The sequence below is a fragment of the Idiotropiscis lumnitzeri genome, chromosome 1 (assembly GCF_059441095.1).
Source record: "Idiotropiscis lumnitzeri isolate Australia: NSW breed Sydney's pygmy pipehorse chromosome 1, RoL_Ilum_1.0, whole genome shotgun sequence".
Taxonomy (NCBI): Eukaryota; Metazoa; Chordata; class Actinopteri; order Syngnathiformes; family Syngnathidae; genus Idiotropiscis; species Idiotropiscis lumnitzeri.
Window position 1 is genome coordinate 3,976,641 of NC_142391.1, and position 17,513 is coordinate 3,994,153.

The 17,513-nt window shown below is 42.2% G+C and overlaps 1 protein-coding gene and 56 non-coding genes across 57 annotated transcripts in view; 1 reads left to right on the forward strand and 56 right to left on the reverse strand.

Annotated features, from left to right (window-relative positions):
- LOC148342711 (serine/threonine-protein kinase PAK 2-like) overlaps positions 1 to 17,513 on the forward strand; it is a 51,409-nt gene that overhangs the window by 23,570 nt on the left and 10,326 nt on the right. The gene's annotated exons all lie outside the window — the stretch shown is intronic.
- trnam-cau (transfer RNA methionine (anticodon CAU)) lies at positions 203 to 275 on the reverse strand. Its single transcript has one exon. It is a non-coding gene; the product is annotated as a tRNA-Met (tRNA).
- trnam-cau (transfer RNA methionine (anticodon CAU)) lies at positions 387 to 459 on the reverse strand. Its single transcript has one exon. It is a non-coding gene; the product is annotated as a tRNA-Met (tRNA).
- Positions 571 to 643, reverse strand: trnam-cau (transfer RNA methionine (anticodon CAU)). Its single transcript has one exon. It is a non-coding gene; the product is annotated as a tRNA-Met (tRNA).
- Positions 755 to 827, reverse strand: trnam-cau (transfer RNA methionine (anticodon CAU)). The gene has a single exon. It is a non-coding gene; the product is annotated as a tRNA-Met (tRNA).
- trnam-cau (transfer RNA methionine (anticodon CAU)) lies at positions 939 to 1,011 on the reverse strand. Its single transcript has one exon. It is a non-coding gene; the product is annotated as a tRNA-Met (tRNA).
- On the reverse strand, positions 1,309 to 1,381 carry trnam-cau (transfer RNA methionine (anticodon CAU)). Its single transcript has one exon. It is a non-coding gene; the product is annotated as a tRNA-Met (tRNA).
- On the reverse strand, positions 1,503 to 1,575 carry trnam-cau (transfer RNA methionine (anticodon CAU)). The gene has a single exon. It is a non-coding gene; the product is annotated as a tRNA-Met (tRNA).
- trnam-cau (transfer RNA methionine (anticodon CAU)) lies at positions 2,630 to 2,702 on the reverse strand. Its single transcript has one exon. It is a non-coding gene; the product is annotated as a tRNA-Met (tRNA).
- On the reverse strand, positions 2,998 to 3,070 carry trnam-cau (transfer RNA methionine (anticodon CAU)). The gene has a single exon. It is a non-coding gene; the product is annotated as a tRNA-Met (tRNA).
- Positions 3,182 to 3,254, reverse strand: trnam-cau (transfer RNA methionine (anticodon CAU)). The gene has a single exon. It is a non-coding gene; the product is annotated as a tRNA-Met (tRNA).
- On the reverse strand, positions 3,542 to 3,614 carry trnam-cau (transfer RNA methionine (anticodon CAU)). The gene has a single exon. It is a non-coding gene; the product is annotated as a tRNA-Met (tRNA).
- On the reverse strand, positions 3,736 to 3,808 carry trnam-cau (transfer RNA methionine (anticodon CAU)). Its single transcript has one exon. It is a non-coding gene; the product is annotated as a tRNA-Met (tRNA).
- On the reverse strand, positions 4,107 to 4,179 carry trnam-cau (transfer RNA methionine (anticodon CAU)). Its single transcript has one exon. It is a non-coding gene; the product is annotated as a tRNA-Met (tRNA).
- Positions 4,477 to 4,549, reverse strand: trnam-cau (transfer RNA methionine (anticodon CAU)). Its single transcript has one exon. It is a non-coding gene; the product is annotated as a tRNA-Met (tRNA).
- Positions 4,864 to 4,936, reverse strand: trnam-cau (transfer RNA methionine (anticodon CAU)). Its single transcript has one exon. It is a non-coding gene; the product is annotated as a tRNA-Met (tRNA).
- On the reverse strand, positions 5,048 to 5,120 carry trnam-cau (transfer RNA methionine (anticodon CAU)). Its single transcript has one exon. It is a non-coding gene; the product is annotated as a tRNA-Met (tRNA).
- On the reverse strand, positions 5,232 to 5,304 carry trnam-cau (transfer RNA methionine (anticodon CAU)). Its single transcript has one exon. It is a non-coding gene; the product is annotated as a tRNA-Met (tRNA).
- Positions 5,416 to 5,488, reverse strand: trnam-cau (transfer RNA methionine (anticodon CAU)). The gene has a single exon. It is a non-coding gene; the product is annotated as a tRNA-Met (tRNA).
- Positions 5,600 to 5,672, reverse strand: trnam-cau (transfer RNA methionine (anticodon CAU)). Its single transcript has one exon. It is a non-coding gene; the product is annotated as a tRNA-Met (tRNA).
- Positions 5,968 to 6,040, reverse strand: trnam-cau (transfer RNA methionine (anticodon CAU)). Its single transcript has one exon. It is a non-coding gene; the product is annotated as a tRNA-Met (tRNA).
- trnam-cau (transfer RNA methionine (anticodon CAU)) lies at positions 6,152 to 6,224 on the reverse strand. The gene has a single exon. It is a non-coding gene; the product is annotated as a tRNA-Met (tRNA).
- On the reverse strand, positions 6,336 to 6,408 carry trnam-cau (transfer RNA methionine (anticodon CAU)). The gene has a single exon. It is a non-coding gene; the product is annotated as a tRNA-Met (tRNA).
- On the reverse strand, positions 6,720 to 6,792 carry trnam-cau (transfer RNA methionine (anticodon CAU)). Its single transcript has one exon. It is a non-coding gene; the product is annotated as a tRNA-Met (tRNA).
- trnam-cau (transfer RNA methionine (anticodon CAU)) lies at positions 7,086 to 7,158 on the reverse strand. The gene has a single exon. It is a non-coding gene; the product is annotated as a tRNA-Met (tRNA).
- Positions 7,270 to 7,342, reverse strand: trnam-cau (transfer RNA methionine (anticodon CAU)). The gene has a single exon. It is a non-coding gene; the product is annotated as a tRNA-Met (tRNA).
- trnam-cau (transfer RNA methionine (anticodon CAU)) lies at positions 7,465 to 7,537 on the reverse strand. Its single transcript has one exon. It is a non-coding gene; the product is annotated as a tRNA-Met (tRNA).
- On the reverse strand, positions 7,835 to 7,907 carry trnam-cau (transfer RNA methionine (anticodon CAU)). Its single transcript has one exon. It is a non-coding gene; the product is annotated as a tRNA-Met (tRNA).
- On the reverse strand, positions 8,205 to 8,277 carry trnam-cau (transfer RNA methionine (anticodon CAU)). The gene has a single exon. It is a non-coding gene; the product is annotated as a tRNA-Met (tRNA).
- trnam-cau (transfer RNA methionine (anticodon CAU)) lies at positions 8,592 to 8,664 on the reverse strand. Its single transcript has one exon. It is a non-coding gene; the product is annotated as a tRNA-Met (tRNA).
- Positions 8,960 to 9,032, reverse strand: trnam-cau (transfer RNA methionine (anticodon CAU)). The gene has a single exon. It is a non-coding gene; the product is annotated as a tRNA-Met (tRNA).
- trnam-cau (transfer RNA methionine (anticodon CAU)) lies at positions 9,144 to 9,216 on the reverse strand. The gene has a single exon. It is a non-coding gene; the product is annotated as a tRNA-Met (tRNA).
- On the reverse strand, positions 9,328 to 9,400 carry trnam-cau (transfer RNA methionine (anticodon CAU)). Its single transcript has one exon. It is a non-coding gene; the product is annotated as a tRNA-Met (tRNA).
- Positions 9,512 to 9,584, reverse strand: trnam-cau (transfer RNA methionine (anticodon CAU)). The gene has a single exon. It is a non-coding gene; the product is annotated as a tRNA-Met (tRNA).
- trnam-cau (transfer RNA methionine (anticodon CAU)) lies at positions 9,696 to 9,768 on the reverse strand. Its single transcript has one exon. It is a non-coding gene; the product is annotated as a tRNA-Met (tRNA).
- trnam-cau (transfer RNA methionine (anticodon CAU)) lies at positions 10,063 to 10,135 on the reverse strand. Its single transcript has one exon. It is a non-coding gene; the product is annotated as a tRNA-Met (tRNA).
- On the reverse strand, positions 10,257 to 10,329 carry trnam-cau (transfer RNA methionine (anticodon CAU)). The gene has a single exon. It is a non-coding gene; the product is annotated as a tRNA-Met (tRNA).
- trnam-cau (transfer RNA methionine (anticodon CAU)) lies at positions 10,627 to 10,699 on the reverse strand. Its single transcript has one exon. It is a non-coding gene; the product is annotated as a tRNA-Met (tRNA).
- trnam-cau (transfer RNA methionine (anticodon CAU)) lies at positions 11,014 to 11,086 on the reverse strand. Its single transcript has one exon. It is a non-coding gene; the product is annotated as a tRNA-Met (tRNA).
- trnam-cau (transfer RNA methionine (anticodon CAU)) lies at positions 11,382 to 11,454 on the reverse strand. Its single transcript has one exon. It is a non-coding gene; the product is annotated as a tRNA-Met (tRNA).
- trnam-cau (transfer RNA methionine (anticodon CAU)) lies at positions 11,566 to 11,638 on the reverse strand. The gene has a single exon. It is a non-coding gene; the product is annotated as a tRNA-Met (tRNA).
- On the reverse strand, positions 11,750 to 11,822 carry trnam-cau (transfer RNA methionine (anticodon CAU)). Its single transcript has one exon. It is a non-coding gene; the product is annotated as a tRNA-Met (tRNA).
- trnam-cau (transfer RNA methionine (anticodon CAU)) lies at positions 11,934 to 12,006 on the reverse strand. Its single transcript has one exon. It is a non-coding gene; the product is annotated as a tRNA-Met (tRNA).
- On the reverse strand, positions 12,118 to 12,190 carry trnam-cau (transfer RNA methionine (anticodon CAU)). The gene has a single exon. It is a non-coding gene; the product is annotated as a tRNA-Met (tRNA).
- trnam-cau (transfer RNA methionine (anticodon CAU)) lies at positions 12,485 to 12,557 on the reverse strand. The gene has a single exon. It is a non-coding gene; the product is annotated as a tRNA-Met (tRNA).
- Positions 12,679 to 12,751, reverse strand: trnam-cau (transfer RNA methionine (anticodon CAU)). The gene has a single exon. It is a non-coding gene; the product is annotated as a tRNA-Met (tRNA).
- Positions 13,806 to 13,878, reverse strand: trnam-cau (transfer RNA methionine (anticodon CAU)). The gene has a single exon. It is a non-coding gene; the product is annotated as a tRNA-Met (tRNA).
- Positions 14,174 to 14,246, reverse strand: trnam-cau (transfer RNA methionine (anticodon CAU)). Its single transcript has one exon. It is a non-coding gene; the product is annotated as a tRNA-Met (tRNA).
- On the reverse strand, positions 14,358 to 14,430 carry trnam-cau (transfer RNA methionine (anticodon CAU)). Its single transcript has one exon. It is a non-coding gene; the product is annotated as a tRNA-Met (tRNA).
- trnam-cau (transfer RNA methionine (anticodon CAU)) lies at positions 14,722 to 14,794 on the reverse strand. The gene has a single exon. It is a non-coding gene; the product is annotated as a tRNA-Met (tRNA).
- trnam-cau (transfer RNA methionine (anticodon CAU)) lies at positions 14,916 to 14,988 on the reverse strand. Its single transcript has one exon. It is a non-coding gene; the product is annotated as a tRNA-Met (tRNA).
- Positions 15,287 to 15,359, reverse strand: trnam-cau (transfer RNA methionine (anticodon CAU)). Its single transcript has one exon. It is a non-coding gene; the product is annotated as a tRNA-Met (tRNA).
- trnam-cau (transfer RNA methionine (anticodon CAU)) lies at positions 15,657 to 15,729 on the reverse strand. Its single transcript has one exon. It is a non-coding gene; the product is annotated as a tRNA-Met (tRNA).
- Positions 16,227 to 16,299, reverse strand: trnam-cau (transfer RNA methionine (anticodon CAU)). The gene has a single exon. It is a non-coding gene; the product is annotated as a tRNA-Met (tRNA).
- Positions 16,411 to 16,483, reverse strand: trnam-cau (transfer RNA methionine (anticodon CAU)). The gene has a single exon. It is a non-coding gene; the product is annotated as a tRNA-Met (tRNA).
- Positions 16,595 to 16,667, reverse strand: trnam-cau (transfer RNA methionine (anticodon CAU)). The gene has a single exon. It is a non-coding gene; the product is annotated as a tRNA-Met (tRNA).
- trnam-cau (transfer RNA methionine (anticodon CAU)) lies at positions 16,779 to 16,851 on the reverse strand. Its single transcript has one exon. It is a non-coding gene; the product is annotated as a tRNA-Met (tRNA).

Here is a 17,513-nt window from a genome sequence, read left to right on the forward strand (position 1 = left end):
GGCTTGAAAAAACACAGCTGCCCCGTGTGCGGGTTGAACTCACGACCTTCAGATTATGAGACTGACGCGCTGCCTACTGCGCTAACGAGGCTGCACGGGAATGTCTATGATAAAAATTTATATTCTAATTCAGCATTACTAGAGATTGACAATAACACATAACTGACTCATGCATTGACTTTGAGAGTTGAAAAAACACAGCTGCCCCGTGTGAGGGTTGAACTCACGACCTTCAGATTATGAGACTGACGCGCTACCTACTGCGCTAACGAGGCTGTATGGGAATGTCCATGATAGAAATTCATATTCTAATTCAGCATTACTAGAGATTGACAATATCACATAACTGACTCATGCATTGACATTGAGGCTTGAAAAAACACAGCTGCCCCGTGTGAGGGTTGAACTCACGACCTTCAGATTATGAGACTGACGCGCTACCTACTGCGCTAACGAGGCTGCACGGGAATGTCTATGATATAAATTTATATTCTAATTCAGCATTACTAGAGATTGACAATAACACATAACTGACTCATGCATTGACTTTGAGGGTTGAAATAACACAGCTGCCCCGTGTGAGGGTTGAACTCACGACCTTCAGATTATGAGACTGACGCGCTACCTACTGCGCTAACGAGGCTGCACGGGAATGTCTATGATAAAAATGTATATTCTAATTCAGCATTACTAGAGATTGACAATAACACATAACTGACTCATGCATTGACTTTGAGAGTTGAAAAAACACAGCTGCCCCATGTGAGGGTTGAACTCACGACCTTCAGATTATGAGACTGACGCGCTACCTACTGCGCTAACGAGGCTGTATGGGAATGTCCATGATAGAATTTCATATTCTAATTCAGCATTACTAGAGATTGACAATGTCACATAACTGACTCATGCATTGACTTTGAGGTTTGAAAAAACACAGCTGCCCCGTGTGAGGGTTGAACTCACGACCTTCAGATTATGAGACTGACGCGCTACCTACTGCGCTAACGAGGCTGCACGGGAATGTTTATGATAGAAATTCATATTCTAATTTAGCATTACTAGAGATTGACAATAACACATAACTGACTCATGCATTGACTTTGAGAGTTAAAAAGAAACTGGATTGCCCCGTGTGAGGATCGAACTCACGAACTTCAGATTATGAGACTGACACGCTGCCTACTGCGCTAACGAGGGTGCACGGGAATGTCTATGATAAAAATTTATATTCTAATTCAGCATTACTAGAGATTGACAATAACACATAACTGACTCATGCATTGACTTTGAGGCTTGAAAAAACACAGCTGCCCCGTGTGAGGATGGAACTCACGACCTTCAGATTATGAGACTGACGCGCTACCTACTGCGCTCACGAGGCTACGGGGACACTTTCCTGTAGAAATTCATATTCTAATTTAGCATTACTAGAGATTGACAGATGAGTTCATAACACATAACTGACTAATGCATTGACTTTGCGGGTTGAAAAGAAACTGGATTGTCCCGTGTGAGGATCGAACTCACGACCTTCAGATTATGAGACTGACACGCTGCCTACTGCGCTAACGAGGCTGCACGGGAATGTCTATGATAAAAATGTATATTCTAATTCAGCATTACTAGAGATTGACAATAACACATAACTGACTCATGCGTTGACTTTGAGGTTTGAAAAAACACAGCTGCCCCGTGTGAGGGTTGAACTCACGACCTTCAGATTATGAGACTGACGATCTGCCTACTGCGCTAACGAGGCTGCATAGGACTGTCTATGATAGAAATTCATATTCTAATTCAGCATTACTAGAGATTGACAATAACACATAACTGACTCATGCATTGACTTTGAGAGTTGAAAAGAAACTGGATTGCCCCGTGTGAGGATCGAACTCACGAACTTCACATTATGAGACTGACACGCTGCCTACTGCGCTCACGAGGGTGCACGGGAATGTCTATGATAAAAATTTATATTCTAATTCAGCATTACTAGAGATTGACAATAACACATAACTGACTCATGCATTGACTTTGAGAGTTGAAAAGAAACTGGATTGCCCCGTGTGAGGATCGAACTCACGAATTTCAGATTATGAGAGTGACACGCTGCCTACTGCGCTAACGAGGCTGCACGGGAGTGTCTATGATAAAAATTTATATTCTAGTTCAGCAATACTAGAGATTGACAATATCACATAACTTACTCATGCATTGACTTTGAGAGTTGAAAAAATACAGCTGCCCCATGTGAGAGTTGAACTCACGACCTTCAGATTATGAGACTGACGCGCTACCTACTGAGCTAACGAGGGTGTATGGGAATGTCCATGATAGAATTTCATATTCTAATTCAGCATTACTAGAGATTGACAATATCACATAACTGACTCATGCATTGACTTTGAGGGTTGAAAAAACACAGCTGCCCCGTGTGAGGGTTGAACACACGACCTTCAGATTATGAGACTGACGCGCTACCTACTGCGCTAACGAGGTTATACAGAGTAGTTTCCGCTAGGTATTTATATTTTATTGAAGCATCACTACCTTGGGATAAGTTTTTCTCCCAGAGCAGATCACATAACTGACTAATGCCTTGACTTTGCGGGTTGAAAAGAAACTGGATTGCCCCGTGTGAGGATCGAACTCACGACCTTCAGATTATGAGACTGACACGCTGCCTACTGCGCTAACGAGGCTGCACGGGAATGTCTATGATAAAAATTTATACTCTAATTCAGCATTACTAGAGATTGACAATAACACATAACTGACTCATGCATTGATTTTGAGGGGTGAAAAAATACAGCTGCCCCGTGTGAGGGTTGAACTCACGACCTTCAGATTATGAGACTGACACGCTGCCTACTGCGCTAAAGAGGATGCACGGGAATGTCTATGATAAAAATGTATATTCTAATTCAGCATTACTAGAGATTGACAATAACACATAACTGACTCATGCATTGACTTTGAGAGTTGAAAAAACACAGCTGCCCCATGTGAGGGTTGAACTCACGACCTTCAGATTATGAGACTGACGCGCTACCTACTGCGCTAACGAGGCTGTATGGGAATGTCCATGATAGAATTTCATATTCTAATTCAGCATTACTAGAGATTGACAATAACACATAACTGACTCATGCATTGACTTTGAGAGTTGAAAAAACACAGCTGCCCCATGTGAGGGTTGAACTCACGACCTTCAGATTATGAGACTGACGCGCTACCTACTGCGCTAACGAGGCTGCTTATGATAGAAATTCATATTCTAATTTAGCATTACTAGAGATTGACAATAACACATAACTGACTCATGCATTGACTTTGAGAGTTGAAAAGAAACTGGATTGCCCCGTGTGAGGATCGAACTCACGAACTTCAGATTATGAGACTGAGACGCTGCCTACTGCGCTAACGAGGGTGCACAGGAATGTCTATGATAAAAATTTATATTCTAATTCAGCTTTACTAGAGATTGACAATAACACATAACTGACTCATGCATTGACTTTGAGGTTTGAAAAAACACAGCTGCCCCGTGTGAGGGTTGAACTCACGACCTTCAGATTATGAGACTGACGCGCTACCTACTGCGCTAACAAGGCTACGGGGACACTTTCCTGTAGAAATTCATATTCTAATTTAGCATTACTAGAGATTGACAGATGAGTTCATAACACATAACTGACTAATGGGTTGACTTTGCGGGTTGAAAAGAAACTGGATTGCCCCGTGTGAGGATCGAACTCACGACCTTCAGATTATGAGACTGACACGCTGCCTACTGCGCTAACGAGGCTGCACGGGAATGTCTATGATAAAAATGTATATTCTAATTCAGCATTACTAGAGATTGACAATAACACATAACTGACTCATGCATTGACTTTGAGAGTTGAAAAGAAACTGGATTGTCCCCGTGTGAGGATCGAACTCACGAACTTCAGATTATGAGACTGACACGCTGCCTACTGCGCTAACGAGGGTGCACGGGAATGTCTATGATAAAAATTTATATTCTAATTCAGCATTACTAGAGATTGACAATAACACATAACTGACTCATGCTTTGACTTTGAGGCTTGAAAAAACACAGCTGCCCCGTGTGAGGGTTGAACTCACGACCTTCAGATTATGAGACTGACGCGCTGCCTACTGCGCTAACGAGGCCTCACGGGAATATCTATGATAAAAATTTATATTCTAATTCAGCATTACTAGAGATTGACAAAAACACATAACTGACTCATGCATTGACTTTGAGAGTTGAAAAGAAACTGGATTGCCCCGTGTGAGGATCGAACTCACGAACTTCAGATTATGAGACTGACACGCTGCCTACTGCGCTAACGAGGGTGCACGGGAATTTCTATGATAAAAATGTATATTCTAATTCAGCATTACTAGAGATTGACAATAACACATAACTGACTCATGTATTGACTTTGAGGACTGAAAAAACACTGCTGCCCCGTGTGAGGGTCGAACTCACGACCTTCAGATTATGAGACTGACGCGCTACCTACTGCGCTAACGAGGCAATACAGAGTAGTTTCCGCTAGGTATTTATATTTTATTGAAGCATCACTACCTTTGGATAAGTTTTTCTCCCAGAGCAGATCACATAACTGACTCATGCCTTGACTTTGCGGGTTGAAAAGAAACTGGATTGCCCCGTGTGAGGATCGAACCCACGACCTTCAGATTATGAGAGTGACACGCTGCCTACTGCGCTAACGAGGATGCACGGGAATGTCTATGATAAAAATTTATATTCTAATTCAGCATTACTAGAGATTGACAATAACACATAACTGACTCATGCATTGATTTTGAGGGTTGAAAAAACACAGCTGCCCCGAGTGAGGGTTGAACTCACGACCTTCAGATTATGAGACTGACGCGCTGCCTACTGCGCTAACGAGGCTGCACGGGCATGTCTATGATAAAAATTTATATTCTAATTCAGCATTACTAGAGATTGACAATAACACATAACTGACTCATGCATTGACTTTGAGAGTTGAAAAAACACAGCTGCCCCGTGTGAGGTTTGAACTCACGACCTTCAGATTATGAGACTGACGCGCTACCTACTGCGCTAACGAGGCTGTATGGGAATGTCCATGATAGAAATTCATATTCTAATTCAGCATTACTAGAGCATGACAATATCACATAACTGACTCATGCATTGACTTTGAGGCTTGAAAAAACACAGCTGCCCCGTGTGAGGGTTGAACTCACGACCTTCAGATTATGTGACTGACGCGCTACCTACTGCGCTAACGAGGCTGCACGGGAATGTCTATGATATAAATTTATATTCTAATTCAGCATTACTAGAGATTGACAATAACACATAACTGACTCATGCATTGACTTTGAGGCTTGAAAAAACACAGCTGCCCCGTGTGAGGGTTGAACTCACGACCTTCAGATTATGAGACTGACGCACTACCTACTGCGCTAACGAGGCTGCACGGGAATGTCTATGATAAAAATGTATATTCTAATTCAGCATTACTAGAGATTGACAATAACACATAACTGACTCATGCATTGACTTTGAGAGTTGAAAAAACACAGCTGCCCCGTGTGAGGGGTGAACTCACGACCTTCAGATTATGAGACTGACGCGCTACCTACTGCGCTAACGAGGCTGCACGGGAATGTCTATGATAAAAATTTATATTCTAATTCAGCATTACTAGAGATTGACAATAACACATAACTGACTCATGCATTGATTTTGAGGGGTGAAAAAATACAGCTGCCCCGTGTGAGGGTTGAACTCACGACCTTCAGATTATGAGACTGACACGCGGCCTACTGCGCTAAAGAGGATGCACGGGAATGTCTATGATAAAAATGTATATTCTAATTCAGCATTACTAGAGATTGACAATAACACATAACTGACTCATGCATTGACTTTGAGGGTTGAAAAAACACAGCTGCCCCGTGTGAGGGTTGAACTCACGACCTTCAGATTATGAGACTGACGCGCTACCTACTGCGCTAACGAGGCTGCACGGGAATGTCTATGATAAAAATTTATATTCTAATTCAGCATTACTAGAGATTGACAATAACACATAACTGACTCATGCGTTGATTTTGAGGGTTGAAAAAACACAGCTGCCCCGTTTGAGAGTTGAACTCACGACCTTCAGATTATGAGACTGACGCGCTGCCTACTGCGCTAACGAGGCTGAACGGGAACGTCTATGATAAAAATTTATATTCTAATTCAGCATTACTAGAGATTGACAATAACACATAACTGACTCATGCATTGACTTTGAGAGTTGAAAAAACACAGCTGCCCCGTGTGAGGGTTGAACTCACGACCTTCAGATTATGAGACTGACACGCTGCCTACTGCGCTAACGAGGCTACGAGAGCGCTTTTCTCTAGAAATGTATATTCTAATTCAGCATTACTAGAGATTGACAGAAAAGTTCATAACATAACTGACTAATGTATTGACTTTGAGGGTTGAAAAAACACTGCTGCCCCGTGTGAGGATCGAATTTACGACATTCAGATTATGAGACTGACGGGCTACCTACTGCGCTAACGAGGCTACGGGAACACTTTTCTGTAGAAATTCATATTCTAATTTAGCATTACTAGAGATTGACAGATGAGTTCATAACACATAACTGACTAATGCATTGACTTTGCGGATTGAAAAGAAACTGGATTGCCCCGTGTGAGGATCGAATTCACGACCTTCAGATTATGAGACTGACACGCTGCCTACTGCGCTAACGAGGCTGCACGGGAATTTCTATGATAAAAATGTATATTCTAATTCAGCATTACTAGAGATCGACAATAACACATAACTGACTAATGCATTGACTTTGCGGGTTGAAAAAACACTGCTGCCCCGTGTGAGGATCGAATTTACGACATTCAGATTATGAGACTGACGCGCTACCGAGGCTACGGGGACACTTTTCTGTAGAAATTCATGTTCTAATTTAGCATTACTAGAGATTGACAGATGAGTTCATAACACATAACTGACTAATGCATTGACTTTGCGGGTTGAAAAGAAACTGGATTGCCCCGTGTGAGGATCGAACTCACGACCTTCAGATTATGAGACAGACACGCTGCCTACTGCGCTAACGAGGCTGCACGGGAATGTCTATGATAAAAATGTATATTCTAATTCAGCATTACTAGAGATGGACAATAACACATAACTGACTCATGCGTTGACTTTGAGGGTTGAAAAAACACAGCTGCCCCGTGTGAGGGTTGAACTCACGACCTTCAGATTATGAGACTGACGCGCTGCCTACTGCGCTAACGAGGCTGCATGGGAATGTTTATGATAGAAATTCATATTCTAATTTAGCATTACTAGAGATTGACAGATGAGTTCATAACACATAACTGACTAATGCATTGACTTTGCGGGTTGAACAGAAACTGGATTGCCCCGTGTGAGGATCGAACTCACGACCTTCAGATTATGAGACTGACACGCTGCCTACTGCGCTAACGAGGCTGCACGGGAATGTCTATGATAAAAATGTATATTCTAATTCAGCATTACTAGAGATTGACAATAACACATAACTGACTCATGCATTGACTTTGAGAGTTGAAAAGAAACTGGATTGCCCCGTGTGAGGATCGAACTCACGAACTTCACATTATGAGACTGACACGCTGCCTACTGCGCTAACGAGGGTGCACGGGAATGTCTATGATAAAAATTTATATTCTAATTCAGCATTACTAGAGATTGACAATAACACATAACTGACTCATGCTTTGACTTTGAGGCTTGAAAAAACACAGCTGCCCCGTGTGAGGGTTGAACTCACGACCTTCAGATTATGAGACTGACGCGCTGCCTACTGCGCTAACGAGGCCGCACGGGAATATCTATGATAAAAATTTATATTCTAATTCAGCATTACTAGAGATTGACAAAAACACATAACTGACTCATGCATTGACTTTGAGAGTTGAAAAGAAACTGGATTGCCCCGTGTGAGGATCGAACTCACGAACTTCAGATTATGAGACTGACACGCTGCCTACTGCGCTAACGAGGGTGCACGGGAATTTCTATGATAAAAATGTATATTCTAATTCAGCATTACTAGAGATTGACAATAACACATAACTGACTCATGTATTGACTTTGAGGACTGAAAAAACACTGCTGCCCCGTGTGAGGGTCGAACTCACGACCTTCAGATTATGAGACTGACGCGCTACCTACTGCGCTAACGAGGCAATACAGAGTAGTTTCCGCTAGGTATTTATATTTTATTGAAGCATCACTACCTTTGGATAAGTTTTTCTCTCAGAGCAGATCACATAACTGACTCATGCCTTGACTTTGCGGGTTGAAAAGAAACTGGATTGCCCCGTGTGAGGATCGAACCCACGACCTTCAGATTATGAGAGTGACACGCTGCCTACTGCGCTAACGAGGATGCACGGGAATGTCGATGATAAAAATTTATATTCTAATTCAGCATTACTAGAGATTGACAATAACACATAACTGACTCATGCATTGACTTTGAGAGTTGAAAAAACACAGCTGCCCCGTGTGAGGGTTGAACTCACGACCTTCAGATTATGAGACTGACGCGCTACCTACTGCGCTAACGAGGCTGTATGGGAATGTCCATGATAGAAATTCATATTCTAATTCAGCATTACTAGAGATTGACAATATCACATAACTGACTCATGCATTGACATTGAGGCTTGAAAAAACACAGCTGCCCCGTGTGCGGGTTGAACTCACGACCTTCAGATTATGAGACTGACGCGCTGCCTACTGCGCTAACGAGGCTGCACGGGAATGTCTATGATAAAAATTTATATTCTAATTCAGCATTACTAGAGATTGACAATAACACATAACTGACTCATGCATTGACTTTGAGAGTTGAAAAAACACAGCTGCCCCGTGTGAGGGTTGAACTCACGACCTTCAGATTATGAGACTGACGCGCTACCTACTGCGCTAACGAGGCTGTATGGGAATGTCCATGATAGAAATTCATATTCTAATTCAGCATTACTAGAGATTGACAATATCACATAACTGACTCATGCATTGACATTGAGGCTTGAAAAAACACAGCTGCCCCGTGTGAGGGTTGAACTCACGACCTTCAGATTATGAGACTGACGCGCTACCTACTGCGCTAACGAGGCTGCACGGGAATGTCTATGATATAAATTTATATTCTAATTCAGCATTACTAGAGATTGACAATAACACATAACTGACTCATGCATTGACTTTGAGGGTTGAAATAACACAGCTGCCCCGTGTGAGGGTTGAACTCACGACCTTCAGATTATGAGACTGACGCGCTACCTACTGCGCTAACGAGGCTGCACGGGAATGTCTATGATAAAAATGTATATTCTAATTCAGCATTACTAGAGATTGACAATAACACATAACTGACTCATGCATTGACTTTGAGAGTTGAAAAAACACAGCTGCCCCATGTGAGGGTTGAACTCACGACCTTCAGATTATGAGACTGACGCGCTACCTACTGCGCTAACGAGGCTGTATGGGAATGTCCATGATAGAATTTCATATTCTAATTCAGCATTACTAGAGATTGACAATGTCACATAACTGACTCATGCATTGACTTTGAGGTTTGAAAAAACACAGCTGCCCCGTGTGAGGGTTGAACTCACGACCTTCAGATTATGAGACTGACGCGCTACCTACTGCGCTAACGAGGCTGCACGGGAATGTTTATGATAGAAATTCATATTCTAATTTAGCATTACTAGAGATTGACAACACATAACTGACTCATGCATTGACTTTGAGAGTTGAAAAGAAACTGGATTGCCCCGTGTGAGGATCGAACTCACGAACTTCAGATTATGAGACTGACACGCTGCCTACTGCGCTAACGAGGGTGCACGGGAATGTCTATGATAAAAATTTATATTCTAATTCAGCATTACTAGAGATTGACAATAACACATAACTGACTCATGCATTGACTTTGAGGCTTGAAAAAACACAGCTGCCCCGTGTGAGGATGGAACTCACGACCTTCAGATTATGAGACTGACGCGCTACCTACTGCGCTCACGAGGCTACGGGGACACTTTCCTGTAGAAATTCATATTCTAATTTAGCATTACTAGAGATTGACAGATGAGTTCATAACACATAACTGACTAATGCATTGACTTTGCGGGTTGAAAAGAAACTGGATTGTCCCGTGTGAGGATCGAACTCACGACCTTCAGATTATGAGACTGACACGCTGCCTACTGCGCTAACGAGGCTGTACGGGAATGTCTATGATAAAAATTTATATTCTAATTCAGCATTACTAGAGATTGACAAAAACACATAACTGACTCATGCATTGACTTTGAGAGTTGAAAAGAAACTGGATTGCCCCGTGTGAGGATCGAACTCACGAACTTCAGATTATGAGACTGACACGCTGCCTACTGCGCTAACGAGGGTGCACGGGAATTTCTATGATAAAAATGTATATTCTAATTCAGCATTACTAGAGATTGACAATAACACATAACTGACTCATGTATTGACTTTGAGGACTGAAAAAACACTGCTGCCCCGTGTGAGGGTCGAACTCACGACCTTCAGATTATGAGACTGACGCGCTACCTACTGCGCTAACGAGGCAATACAGAGTAGTTTCCGCTAGGTATTTATATTTTATTGAAGCATCACTACCTTTGGATAAGTTTTTCTCTCAGAGCAGATCACATAACTGACTCATGCCTTGACTTTGCGGGTTGAAAAGAAACTGGATTGCCCCGTGTGAGGATCGAACCCACGACCTTCAGATTATGAGAGTGACACGCTGCCTACTGCGCTAACGAGGATGCACGGGAATGTCGATGATAAAAATTTATATTCTAATTCAGCATTACTAGAGATTGACAATAACACATAACTGACTCATGCATTGACTTTGAGAGTTGAAAAAACACAGCTGCCCCGTGTGAGGGTTGAACTCACGACCTTCAGATTATGAGACTGACGCGCTACCTACTGCGCTAACGAGGCTGTATGGGAATGTCCATGATAGAAATTCATATTCTAATTCAGCATTACTAGAGATTGACAATATCACATAACTGACTCATGCATTGACATTGAGGCTTGAAAAAACACAGCTGCCCCGTGTGCGGGTTGAACTCACGACCTTCAGATTATGAGACTGACGCGCTGCCTACTGCGCTAACGAGGCTGCACGGGAATGTCTATGATAAAAATTTATATTCTAATTCAGCATTACTAGAGATTGACAATAACACATAACTGACTCATGCATTGACTTTGAGAGTTGAAAAAACACAGCTGCCCCGTGTGAGGGTTGAACTCACGACCTTCAGATTATGAGACTGACGCGCTACCTACTGCGCTAACGAGGCTGTATGGGAATGTCCATGATAGAAATTCATATTCTAATTCAGCATTACTAGAGATTGACAATATCACATAACTGACTCATGCATTGACATTGAGGCTTGAAAAAACACAGCTGCCCCGTGTGAGGGTTGAACTCACGACCTTCAGATTATGAGACTGACGCGCTACCTACTGCGCTAACGAGGCTGCACGGGAATGTCTATGATATAAATTTATATTCTAATTCAGCATTACTAGAGATTGACAATAACACATAACTGACTCATGCATTGACTTTGAGGGTTGAAATAACACAGCTGCCCCGTGTGAGGGTTGAACTCACGACCTTCAGATTATGAGACTGACGCGCTACCTACTGCGCTAACGAGGCTGCACGGGAATGTCTATGATAAAAATGTATATTCTAATTCAGCATTACTAGAGATTGACAATAACACATAACTGACTCATGCATTGACTTTGAGAGTTGAAAAAACACAGCTGCCCCATGTGAGGGTTGAACTCACGACCTTCAGATTATGAGACTGACGCGCTACCTACTGCGCTAACGAGGCTGTATGGGAATGTCCATGATAGAATTTCATATTCTAATTCAGCATTACTAGAGATTGACAATGTCACATAACTGACTCATGCATTGACTTTGAGGTTTGAAAAAACACAGCTGCCCCGTGTGAGGGTTGAACTCACGACCTTCAGATTATGAGACTGACGCGCTACCTACTGCGCTAACGAGGCTGCACGGGAATGTTTATGATAGAAATTCATATTCTAATTTAGCATTACTAGAGATTGACAACACATAACTGACTCATGCATTGACTTTGAGAGTTGAAAAGAAACTGGATTGCCCCGTGTGAGGATCGAACTCACGAACTTCAGATTATGAGACTGACACGCTGCCTACTGCGCTAACGAGGGTGCACGGGAATGTCTATGATAAAAATTTATATTCTAATTCAGCATTACTAGAGATTGACAATAACACATAACTGACTCATGCATTGACTTTGAGGCTTGAAAAAACACAGCTGCCCCGTGTGAGGATGGAACTCACGACCTTCAGATTATGAGACTGACGCGCTACCTACTGCGCTCACGAGGCTACGGGGACACTTTCCTGTAGAAATTCATATTCTAATTTAGCATTACTAGAGATTGACAGATGAGTTCATAACACATAACTGACTAATGCATTGACTTTGCGGGTTGAAAAGAAACTGGATTGTCCCGTGTGAGGATCGAACTCACGACCTTCAGATTATGAGACTGACACGCTGCCTACTGCGCTAACGAGGCTGCACGGGAATGTCTATGATAAAAATGTATATTCTAATTCAGCATTACTAGAGATTGACAATAACACATAACTGACTCATGCGTTGACTTTGAGGTTTGAAAAAACACAGCTGCCCCGTGTGAGGGTTGAACTCACGACCTTCAGATTATGAGACTGACGATCTGCCTACTGCGCTAACGAGGCTGCATAGGACTGTCTATGATAGAAATTCATATTCTAATTCAGCATTACTAGAGATTGACAATAACACATAACTGACTCATGCATTGACTTTGAGAGTTGAAAAGAAACTGGATTGCCCCGTGTGAGGATCGAACTCACGAACTTCACATTATGAGACTGACACGCTGCCTACTGCGCTCACGAGGGTGCACGGGAATGTCTATGATAAAAATTTATATTCTAATTCAGCATTACTAGAGATTGACAATAACACATAACTGACTCATGCATTGACTTTGAGAGTTGAAAAGAAACTGGATTGCCCCGTGTGAGGATCGAACTCACGAATTTCAGATTATGAGAGTGACACGCTGCCTACTGCGCTAACGAGGCTGCACGGGAGTGTCTATGATAAAAATTTATATTCTAGTTCAGCAATACTAGAGATTGACAATATCACATAACTTACTCATGCATTGACTTTGAGAGTTGAAAAAATACAGCTGCCCCATGTGAGAGTTGAACTCACGACCTTCAGATTATGAGACTGACGCGCTACCTACTGAGCTAACGAGGGTGTATGGGAATGTCCATGATAGAATTTCATATTCTAATTCAGCATTACTAGAGATTGACAATATCACATAACTGACTCATGCATTGACTTTGAGGGTTGAAAAAACACAGCTGCCCCGTGTGAGGGTTGAACACACGACCTTCAGATTATGAGACTGACGCGCTACCTACTGCGCTAACGAGGTTATACAGAGTAGTTTCCGCTAGGTATTTATATTTTATTGAAGCATCACTACCTTGGGATAAGTTTTTCTCCCAGAGCAGATCACATAACTGACTAATGCCTTGACTTTGCGGGTTGAAAAGAAACTGGATTGCCCCGTGTGAGGATCGAACTCACGACCTTCAGATTATGAGACTGACACGCTGCCTACTGCGCTAACGAGGCTGCACGGGAATGTCTATGATAAAAATTTATACTCTAATTCAGCATTACTAGAGATTGACAATAACACATAACTGACTCATGCATTGATTTTGAGGGGTGAAAAAATACAGCTGCCCCGTGTGAGGGTTGAACTCACGACCTTCAGATTATGAGACTGACACGCTGCCTACTGCGCTAAAGAGGATGCACGGGAATGTCTATGATAAAAATTTATATTCTAATTCAGCATTACTAGAGATTGACAATAACACATAACTGACTCATGCATTGACTTTGAGAGTTGAAAAAACACAGCTGCCCCATGTGAGGGTTGAACTCACGACCTTCAGATTATGAGACTGACGCGCTACCTACTGCGCTAACGAGGCTGTATGGGAATGTCCATGATTGAATTTCATATTCTAATTCAGCATTACTAGAGATTGACAATAACACATAACTGACTCATGCATTGACTTTGAGAGTTGAAAAAACACAGCTGCCCCATGTGAGGGTTGAACTCACGACCTTCAGATTATGAGACTGACGCGCTACCTACTGCGCTAACGAGGCTGCACGGGAATGTTTATGATAGAAATTCATATTCTAATTTAGCATTACTAGAGATTGACAATAACACATAACTGACTCATGCATTGACTTTGAGAGTTGAAAAGAAACTGGATTGCCCCGTGTGAGGATCGAACTCACGAACTTCAGATTATGAGACTGAGACGCTGCCTACTGCGCTAACGAGGGTGCACAGGAATGTCTATGATAAAAATTTATATTCTAATTCAGCTTTACTAGAGATTGACAATAACACATAACTGACTCATGCATTGACTTTTGAAAAAACACAGCTGCCCCGTGTGAGGGTTGAACTCACGACCTTCAGATTATGAGACTGACGCGCTACCTACTGCGCTAACAAGGCTACGGGGACACTTTCCTGTAGAAATTCATATTCTAATTTAGCATTACTAGAGATTGACAGATGAGTTCATAACACATAACTGACTAATGGGTTGACTTTGCGGGTTGAAAAGAAACTGGATTGCCCCGTGTGAGGATCGAACTCACGACCTTCAGATTATGAGACTGACACGCTGCCTACTGCGCTAACGAGGCTGTACGGGAATGTCTATGATAAAAATGTATATTCTAATTCAGCATTACTAGAGATTGACAATAACACATAACTGACTCATGCATTGACTTTGAGAGTTGAAAAGAAACTGGATTGTCCCCGTGTGAGGATCGAACTCACGAACTTCAGATTATGAGACTGACACGCTGCCTACTGCGCTAACGAGGGTGCACGGGAATGTCTATGATAAAAATTTATATTCTAATTCAGCATTACTAGAGATTGACAATAACACATAACTGACTCATGCTTTGACTTTGAGGCTTGAAAAAACACAGCTGCCCCGTGTGAGGGTTGAACTCACGACCTTCAGATTATGAGACTGACGCGCTGCCTACTGCGCTAACGAGGCCTCACGGGAATATCTATGATAAAAATTTATATTCTAATTCAGCATTACTAGAGATTGACAAAAACACATAACTGACTCATGCATTGACTTTGAGAGTTGAAAAGAAACTGGATTGCCCCGTGTGAGGATCGAACTCACGAACTTCAGATTATGAGACTGACACGCTGCCTACTGCGCTAACGAGGGTGCACGGGAATTTCTATGATAAAAATGTATATTCTAATTCAGCATTACTAGAGATTGACAATAACACATAACTGACTCATGTATTGACTTTGAGGACTGAAAAAACACTGCTGCCCCGTGTGAGGGTCGAACTCACGACCTTCAGATTATGAGACTGACGCGTTACCTACTGCGCTAACGAGGCAATACAGAGTAGTTTCCGCTAGGTATTTATATTTTATTGAAGCATCACTACCTTTGGATAAGTTTTTCTCCCAGAGCAGATCACATAACTGACTCATGCCTTGACTTTGCGGGTTGAAAAGAAACTGGATTGCCCCGTGTGAGGATCGAACCCACGACCTTCAGATTATGAGAGTGACACGCTGCCTACTGCGCTAACGAGGATGCACGGGAATGTCTATGATAAAAATTTATATTCTAATTCAGCATTACTAGAGATTGACAATAACACATAACTGACTCATGCATTGATTTTGAGGGTTGAAAAAACACAGCTGCCCCGAGTGAGTTTGAACTCACGACCTTCAGATTATGAGACTGACGCGCTGCCTACTGCGCTAACGAGGCTGCACGGGCATGTCTATGATAAAAATTTATATTCTAATTCAGCATTACTAGAGATTGACAATAACACATAACTGACTCATGCATTGACTTTGAGAGTTGAAAAAACACAGCTGCCCCGTGTGAGGTTTGAACTCACGACCTTCAGATTATGAGACTGACGCGCTACCTACTGCGCTAACGAGGCTGTATGGGAATGTCCATGATAGAAATTCATATTCTAATTCAGCATTACTAGAGCATGACAATATCACATAACTGACTCATGCATTGACTTTGAGGCTTGAAAAAACACAGCTGCCCCGTGTGAGGGTTGAACTCACGACCTTCAGATTATGTGACTGACGCGCTACCTACTGCGCTAACGAGGCTGCACGGGAATGTCTATGATATAAATTTATATTCTAATTCAGCATTACTAGAGATTGACAATAACACATAACTGACTCATGCATTGACTTTGAGGCTTGAAAAAACACAGCTGCCCCGTGTGAGGGTTGAACTCACGACCTTCAGATTATGAGACTGACGCGCTACCTACTGCGCTAACGAGGCTGCACGGGAATGTCTATGATAAAAATGTATATTCTAATTCAGCATTACTAGAGATTGACAATAACACATAACTGACTCATGCATTGACTTTGAGAGTTGAAAAAACACAGCTGCCCCATGTGAGGGTTGAACTCACGACCTTCAGATTATGAGACTGACGCGCTACCTACTGCGCTAACGAGGCTGTATGGGAATGTCCATGATAGAATTTCATATTCTAATTAAGCATTACTAGAGATTGACAATGTCACATAACTGACTCATGCGTTGACTTTGAGGTTTGAAAAAACACAGCTGCCCCGTGTGAGGGTTGAACTCACGACCTTCAGATTATGAGACTGACGATCTGCCTACTGCGCTAACGAGGCTGCATGGGACTGTCTATGATAGAAATTCATATTCTAATTCAGCATTACTAGAGATTGACAATAACACATAACTGACTCATGCATTGACTTTGAGAGTTGAAAAGAAACTGGATTGCCCCGTGTGAGGATCGAACTCACGAACTTCACATTATGAGACTGACACGCTGCCTACTGCGCTCACGAGGGTGCACGGGAATGTCTATGATAAAAATTTATATTCTAATTCAGCATTACTAGAGATTGACAATAACACATAACTGACTCATGCATTGACTTTGAGAGTTGAAAAGAAACTGGATTGCCCCGTGTGAGGATCGAACTCACGAATTTCAGATTATGAGAGTGACACGCTGCCTACTGCGCTAACGAGGCTGCACGGGAGTGTCTATGATAAAAATTTATATTCTAGTTCAGCAATACTAGAGATTGACAATAACACATAACTGACTCATGTATTGACTTTGAGGACTGAAAAAAC